Source organism: Myotis myotis, unplaced genomic scaffold, assembly GCF_014108235.1.
Source record: "Myotis myotis isolate mMyoMyo1 unplaced genomic scaffold, mMyoMyo1.p scaffold_m19_p_17, whole genome shotgun sequence".
Classification (NCBI taxonomy): domain Eukaryota; kingdom Metazoa; phylum Chordata; class Mammalia; order Chiroptera; family Vespertilionidae; genus Myotis; species Myotis myotis.
In genome coordinates this window covers 42,816,152-42,824,582 of record NW_023416321.1, presented here as the reverse complement: position 1 = coordinate 42,824,582, position 8,431 = coordinate 42,816,152, and positions in this window count along the sequence as shown.

The window sequence follows — 8,431 nt, the reverse complement described above, 5'->3', positions numbered from 1 at the left end:
CTTGGGCCCCTGATAGCCATATTCACATCCCAGAGGTGTCCCTCACTAGCTGCCGGCCTCAGGCCAATTACTCTCAGCTATTTTATCTCATCACTATTCTTAGGACAGGGGGCTAGGATGTCACAAACACTGGCTGAAATTGTGCAATCCATTCGAGAACCTCAACAGAGAGGACCTCAACAGAGAGGACGGCTGGAGCCAAACAGGCCTACATAGAAATTAGTGTGAAGGGACAAGTGAGTGTCAATTAAAACCAGCAATCAGCATTGCAGAGCTTGATGGGGCCTCTATGGGCGACACAGAAACGTCCCTCCTTTGGGGGTATCATCCTCTGCAAGGCCCTTCTCAAAGGCCTTGGTGAGAGTCTCAACAAAACAAATGACCTCATTAATTAAATGGGTTTATGTTCTCCCCTGCCTTCTGTAATTGCTGCTCTGTCTTTGGGGAGAGGTGTTTTCCAGCCAAATTGAGCACTCAGAGCCTTCAGTCATCAGTGCCACAATAAGGCCTGTGTGCTTTGAAAGTGATTACAAAGATGACTGCACAGGATGTGCTGCCCACCCTGCCTCTACCTCCTGGGTCCCTGTGTGCCCGGTTCCCAAGTGCCCTGCCTCATTGTTTTGTCTTTCAACCCACCTAGAAATCCAAGAAGTCCATCACCATCCTCTCTCTATAGAAAGTTTCTTTTCATGTGAAAGCATGCTCTATCTCTATTTCATTCATTGAATATGTTATTATTTGAATACCCTTGGTTCTGTTCTAAGTACAAGAGATAAAGCAGTAACCATAATAGGCCAAACCATGGCTCCATGGGCTCCATTCCCCTTGGTGAGTTTCTTCTGTAACCTTGTTCGAGTGTTGCGTGTTTGTTTGCATGAGGAACTGTCCCTTTTCTGTCCCATGCTACCCGGCACTTCTCCCTGTTGAACTTGAGAACAGGAACCCTTTCTCATTCCAATGTTTTTCTCCAGTACCTAGAGCAGCACCTGGCATATGTAAGTTGCATCAATTAGCAATTCTGCTATAACAGAGACACATCCCGCTCCACCCCATACCCCCCCCCCAAAATACACTGGTTTAAAACAGGTAATGATTCATTTTTTCCATCCTTGAGTCTAGAAATAGAAAGTCCAGGCTATTGTAGTCTCCACAGGATCAGCAATATCCAAGCTCCTTTTGTTTCTGTTCCAGTCTTTACTGCTGTTCCATCCTCCTGCCTCTCCATTGCCCCTGGACCGCCACTGCAGCAATAACAGTCCCGTTCACAGCTAGTCACAGAGAGGAAGGTGGGAGGGCAAACAAGCACGTGTGCCCACCCTTCAAGGAAGATCTGGAAGTCCCATACAGGTCTTCTCTGTATTTCATTAGCCTGGACTATATCCAGGCCACCCCTTTCTTTTAGGGTGTAGTAATTTTAAAATACAGCAAGTCCTCACTTAATGTCATTGATAGGTCCTGCAACTTTAAGCAAACTGACATATAACAACCAATTTTATCAATGGCTACTTGACATAAGAATTAAGTTCCTGCCGGAACCGGTTTGGCTCACTGGATAGAGCGTCAGCTTGCGGACTGAAAGGTCCCAGGTTCGATTCCGGTCAAGGGCATGTACCTGGGTTGCGGACACATCCCCAGTAGGAGGTGTGCAGGAGGCAGCTGATCGATGTTTCTCTCTCCTCGATGTTTCTAACTCTCTATCTCTCTCCCTTCCTCTCTGTAAAAAATCAATAAAATATATTAAAAAAAAAAAAAAGAATTAAGTTCCTACAGCATCTCATCCTATCTAATAAAAGAGAAAAGGGGTAATTAACTGTACCTCCGCTACGCTTCTCATTGGTTAACCAGGGCAATATGCAAATTAACTGCCAACAAAGATGGCAGTTAATTTGCATACGTAGGCGCCAAGCGAAGGAGCGAAGCTGACTGGCCCCGGGCAGGAGCAGCTAGCAAAGGCCAGCGTGGCGAGTGAAAAGCAAAGAGGGGGGCCCACTGGCCCGTGTATGCAGGGCCGGGGGCTTAGCTAAGGCTTAGCACATACTCCCCAGTGGCCCCACAGCAGGGCATCCTGGCAGCCTCCTGACAGGAGGGCGGCCGGGAGAGCCGAGTGGGGCAGGGGCTGCAGGGAGCCATGGAGGGGCAGGGCGGCTGGAGCCAAGTTCCCGGGGGTCTGAGGAGAGTGCTTGACAGGAGCCTGGACTGCAAAAAAGGAAGAGGAAGCGGCCACGGGGAGGTCTTCCAATCCCCCTGCACGGACTCCCCCGGGGGGATAGGGAGGCTGACCAGACAAGGAGAAGACCCAGCCTTGGGGGTAGCTGCAGCCCGTATCTAGATCCTCCTGGTACCTGACCCTCTGTTGACAGTTGTTCACACCTACTCACCTGCCAGCCTCCTGAGGACAGGAATAGAATCTTATTCACATTTGAATCACCAGCGTGCCCAGCCTGGCAGATAGCAGGTAGATTCAGCAGTTTGTCAATTAAAAAATAAATAAATAAAAATAAAGGAAAGGAGAAGCAAAACAGGGAGGGAGGGAGGGAGGGAGGGAAGGAGGGAGGGAGGGAGGGAGGGAGGAAAAAAGGAAGGAAATCTGGTTCTTCATGTGTGATGAGGTCAGATGAGGGAACCAACCGAGGCTGGGCGTCCCTTGGGCATGCTGTTACAGCTCCACACTAGACTTCACCCAGGCTCCATCCTAATTGCCCAAGGCACAGGAAGGCTCTGCATTTTTACTAAGAAAAACTGGGACTCGGTATACATAGTAACAGAAAAATTGCTTAAACACATTAGACATAATATCTCTGCAATTTCTTCCAGTTCTAAAGTCTATAATGCTAGTGCTATTAAGTTGGATTCCTTATATTTACACATAAATGCTTTGGAAATCATTAAAGGAGAAACTGAAGTTTCTGCTTTCCTATGGTCTGTTTTCCTCTCACTCTTGATCAACAGCACCATCACCAACCTTTCCTCTTAAACCAACATTATCCCCCAACCATCTCCACCATCACCACCATCTCCATCACCACCACTACCACCACCACCACCTCCACCACCATCTCCACCACTACCACCACCATCACCACCATCTCCACCACCACCACTACCACCACCACCACCTCCACCACCATCTCCACCACTACTACCATCACCACCATCTCCACCACTACCACCACCACCACCACCAACGAAACCTCTATTCCCTCCATCATATTTTTTCCTGGCTCTTATTTTTCTTTCAAGGCTCATCTTTTCCATCCCTTCTTTAGGAAGCCTCTCCCTTCATCCCAGCTACCAATCTAGGTCACGAATCTTTTAAATTATTCAAAATATAATCTTATTTCCTTGAAATTTTGAAACTGTGGTGACTATTTTTGTGAGATTTTACTTATCAGAAAACACTGTGAAGTTGACTTTTCCATCTTAAAGTCCAGTGTTAATTACCAGGCCTGAGCCTGATTATTGGGCAAGGAGCACTGAGAAATAATTCAAGTAAACTTCAGATAGCAACACTACCTACATTTTACCACTAGGTGGCAGCCGCATCCAAGGAGCAGGCCACCTGTGCCCTGTGACCACACCCCCTGCCCAAGCAGTTGGGTCCTAAACTGAAGACCATCCCCCTACCAGCCCCTGTCCAGCTCCTTTGAAGGACACAGACCACCCAAAAAGGAGGGCAGGTGCTGGCAGGTATTGCTCGCCCTGGGAATATCAAAGAGGTGTTCCTTCCTCCCCTCTGACCTGTCCCTGTAAACTCTACCAGTCCCTTCATCCTTCATGCCCCGAGCTCCCCCATCTCCCACCCCCACCCCATTATAAAATTCCCCATCCCCCACGCAGGACCCAGCCCGGCTGCCATCTCCACACCATCTGCTCAATTAATATGTAGGATGGCAGAAAAGGGCAGTACTCCTTGCATGTCCCCCAGGGAAATTAGGACATCTTGAGAGCTGTCATGTATGGGAGGCACGAGTAGACAAGGAGGAAGATAGACAGAGACAAGACAAAAGCTCATCAGGAGAGACAAGAAGAAATGGGAAAACAAAGATAGAGGCAGCTGGAGGAAATGGCCTTAGGGACATAGCTTTGGCCCCATGTGGCTTGGAGAGGAGATGCTTGACCCAGCCAGAGAGACGGGCTAGGGAGAAGCCTTTACGTAACTGAGTTTCTCAAGATGAACATGCAAGGAGACACTTAGGGCGGGAGAGCCCCATCTCCTTGGTCATGACACCCCTCCTTGATGGGAAAGGAAGGAGACAAAGATTAACAGGGGAGAAGAGCAGGTGGCCAGTGGTGACTCCTCCCTGGGGCTGCTGATTTGAGTAATTGCTTTGCATGACTCTCTTGGGCCATGGAAACAAAAGCTTCTCATCTGCCTTAGAAGGAGCCTATGAGCTTGTGGACCAAAGGGCTTCCTCTCTCCCACATCCACCGGATCCACAGGAGCAGAGCCCTCCCCTCCAAGCCTGCCTCCCTTACTTCTGTCTCTGTGGCGAGCTCTGCCCTTGGGCACAGCCTGGGACAGAAGCGTCATTGGGTGGAAGCAATATGTTCACTCTGAACACATTCTCCAAGGGTGGTGGTGTTTTGGGGGTTTTGCGATTTTTGTTTTGTTTTGGTTGTTGACGGTGTTTGTGTTTTGTTTTGTTTTTGTGTTGTTGTTTTTTCAGACAATAAGCTGCCCATGGCGTTTTTTTAGGCTATGACAAAAAAGCATGGGAGCAAACAGCGTGAAAGGCAAGCGTGTCGATATAAACACCCCTTCATTAGATGTGTAGCCCCACAGCCGAAAGCAACACCTCTGCTCGCTCCCTTGCCGGTACCCAGGCCCAGACCCCCTCTTCACAGTTAGGACTGGCCTTGGGAAGATTACCCAGGACCCTGTGGAAACTCCTGCTCGGGGAGACCTCCTCTGAAGAGGACTCGGAGATCTACAGTTCATCTGAGAGTCCCTGTGTGAGAATCCCCATGACTAGATGTTGGAGGCAGAGAGGGGAAGACAGGCATGACCCCTGTATGTAAGTCTATAGTCCTAGTGACCTGTCCCAGCAGTACAACTGAGAAGCGTATACAAAGTGTGGCCCTGCCTGTGTCATGGGGCTATCCTGAGGACCAAATGGCACGTAGTCAAAAGGTAGCTAATTGTAAGGTAGCTGGTGAATGTTCACTTGGCCACTCATTCCACATCCACTGGGCACCTCTTCTGGACCAAGGCTCTGACCTAGAATCCCAGGCTACAGTGGAAATCCAGGCACGACAAGGTCCTTGCTGAAGAGAGCAAAATGTAAAATGATCCACGAGGAAGCAGACAACCAAGTTCATAATGTGGGAAGCAGCCATCCAAGTCCAGAATGTTCTAAGGCATTATCCATGACTAAATAGTGTGAGCAGTGGAGGAAGTGGCTACCACAGGTGAAATGAAACTTAAATGTGGCTACTAGGAGGGAGGGCTAGTACTTGTGACGATCCTGTTTTATGGAAACCTTGAGACAATCAGGAACATGTGAATCATGTGTGACGATTATGATGATTATATGGGGCTGTGGTTGCTTTTTCCAAAAAGAGAAGAAGGGAGTCCTTATCTGTTAGCTCAACCTTCACTTGCAAGGTTGAGCTAAACATCTCGTGTTTGGGGGTTTGCTTTTGTGAACTCTGAGAAGAAGAAGAAAAAAAAGACACCTACTAAGAAGGACCCCTGGTGGCTAACTGGGCTCAAATTTTTAAAAACAGAGCCTAGCAGCCATTTTTGCACAGGGACCTCTCCTTAAAACTGCACTTCACAGAGAAGCCTGCATTGAATTGCCTGCCTCTGCACTGAACGACTGGCCTTTGTGTTATATTCCCTGCCTGAACTCTGTTTCTGCCATCTGAGCCAGTCCTTATAAAGGTTTCCTGGAATCCTATTTCAACCAATGGTATTGAAGCTTTCCCCATGCAATCAGAGCTATGCAGTTCTGGCCAATCAGAGTGGCTCTATTCTAACCAATCAGGCCAGTGCCTTTTGGGCCAATCAAACTGCAAGGATTTGGAGCCCTCATTTGCATGAGGACAGACCAATCAGGGATCAGGGCCAGAGACTTCTGTCCATATCAGCCAGCTCCCCTCTGGCTAGCAGGGCACATTGTCCCTTTTCACCAAAGAAGGAAGTCTGCATCTCCCTGGCTGAGCCGAATCTACCCAGGGCAGAGTGAAGGAGATCACCAAAGAGCAGAGCAAGGCTGTCTAGCCAGCGAGGGGCCTGGCCCAGAGCTGTTTCCACAGCTGCGCTGTATTACTGTTGAGCTGGGCACCAAGTAAAACCTCCTTCTTCATCACAACCCAAATTGGGGCTTTCTCTTGGCATTGAATTGGCACCAATGACCATTGGTTGACACTTTAAAATGCTAAAAAATAAAAATGTAGTGCAGGGGGCAGGGGGCAGACAAATGAAAAAGAATAAGCATTGATAATTATTGAAGCTGGATTGTGGTTACATGAAGGTTGATTAAATATTTTTTTTCGGGGCAGACAATCATCAGGAAGTGTAATAGAGCAGAACAACAACCAGACCGCCCAGGAGGAGCATTGAACCCAGCCGGCCCAGCGGAGGGTGCAGAAGGCGGGAGGCATGATCAGGCGGGTCAGCGAGGCACGAAGAGAGCAGAAAGGGCACTCCAGGCAGAGAGCTGGTGTGCAGAGGTGTGGATGCTCCACAGTTTTTATGAAGGTAACCAGTTCCCCTGGGTTCACTTGGAACTGGCCTGGTTTTAGCACCAAAAGCCCTGTGTCATGTCCCAGGAAACCGGTCTATCGTGGGCTCACCCAGATGGCTGGTCACCCAATCCTTCCATCGGGGCGTGACACATTGGGCTGCGGGTCAGGGGAGCAGAGGTGATCTGGAGAGGGTGTGGCACTCTGAATAAGAGGCCGGGGGCCTCCCCCAGGCAGTCCTCATGCTTGCTCACTTCAATAACCCCATTGCAGCAGCAGCCCCTCTTCCCAGGACATTCAGAGTCCACTGCCCAGGGACCCAGCTGGCTTCTCATGCACCCTGCTCTGTCCTGCTGGGGAGAAGCCGGAAAGCTTCTACCCTGGACACTTTCTCCTGGGCCCCAACCCCCCTACTTTGCATATATACTTATATGTGTACATATATACACACATGTGTACATATGTACATGTATAATACATACATACATACATACACTATATATATAGTTGTGCCTCAGTGCCCTCAGGAGATTGGTTCCAGGACCCTCAGATGCTCGAGTCCTTTATATAAAATGGTGCAATATTTGCATGTAACCTATGCACACTCTCCAGTATACTTTAACCATCTCTAGATTACTTAGAAAACTTAACACAATGCAAATGCTACATACATAGTTGGTATACTACATTGCTTAGGGTATAAGGGCAAGAAAGATGTCTGTACATGTTCAGCACAGACGCAACCATCATGGGCCTAGCTCTGCACAGCACATGCCAGCAACAGTGTACCTTTTCAAAATATTTTTCATCTGTGGTTGGCTGAACTCACAAATGCAGAAACTGGATATGGAGGGTCACTTCCCCACCAGTGCAGTGATTTACATACAATATATAATATATACAGTATAAGTATACTCATTAAGCACTTACTATCCTCATTTAAAAAAAACCTTCATTTTAATAAGGCTCAGAGAAGTTAATTTGTTTCAAACCAAATATGAGGATAGCAATCTACCTCACATACCCATCTCATAGGGTTTCCGGGGGAATGAATGAAGGATCCTCCTATATAATAAAAGGCTAATATGCAAATTGTCCCCATGGGCAGGAGTTCGACCGACTGGGAGTTCAACGTGCACTGACCACCAGGGGGCAGTGCGGAACATGGTGGGCATTGGCAATGCGGCGCTGGCAGCGGGTGGCAGTGGAGGGGCTGCCGGCCCGATGGGCCCTGATGAGAGCGGGACTGTGGCGGGATGGTGGAGCAGGTGAGCCGGCAGCGCCAGGCTAAGGAGGGTACAAAGGGAGGTCCCAGCTGGCAGCCGCTAGGGACCCTACCTGTACATGAATTTCATGCACTGGGCCTCCAGTTATGCATATAAAGTGCTTGGACTAGTGCAGGCCCTAGAGGAAGTGCTGCATAAGGCTTTGTCTCACTGATGGCCACTTCTAGACCACCCTGCCACACCCTGCAGAGTGGGGAAAGCACAGATGTCTAAACTGAGGAGAAAAGAAATGATTTGATTATTTGCATTGCAAAATAATTCACCCCAGGCTCCTTCACAAGCCAGCCCATCGGTTCAACAAACTGAGTGAGCATAAAGACTGAGGCGCCGCAAAGCAAGCAGCATCTTCAAAGCTTCCGGCCACAGTCTCTGGACTCGAGCCCCCTGAGCGGAGGCGGCTCCGGCTCCGCTTTCACAGAGGAGGACACAGGAAAACCACTCAGCTTGACCCCTCGCGG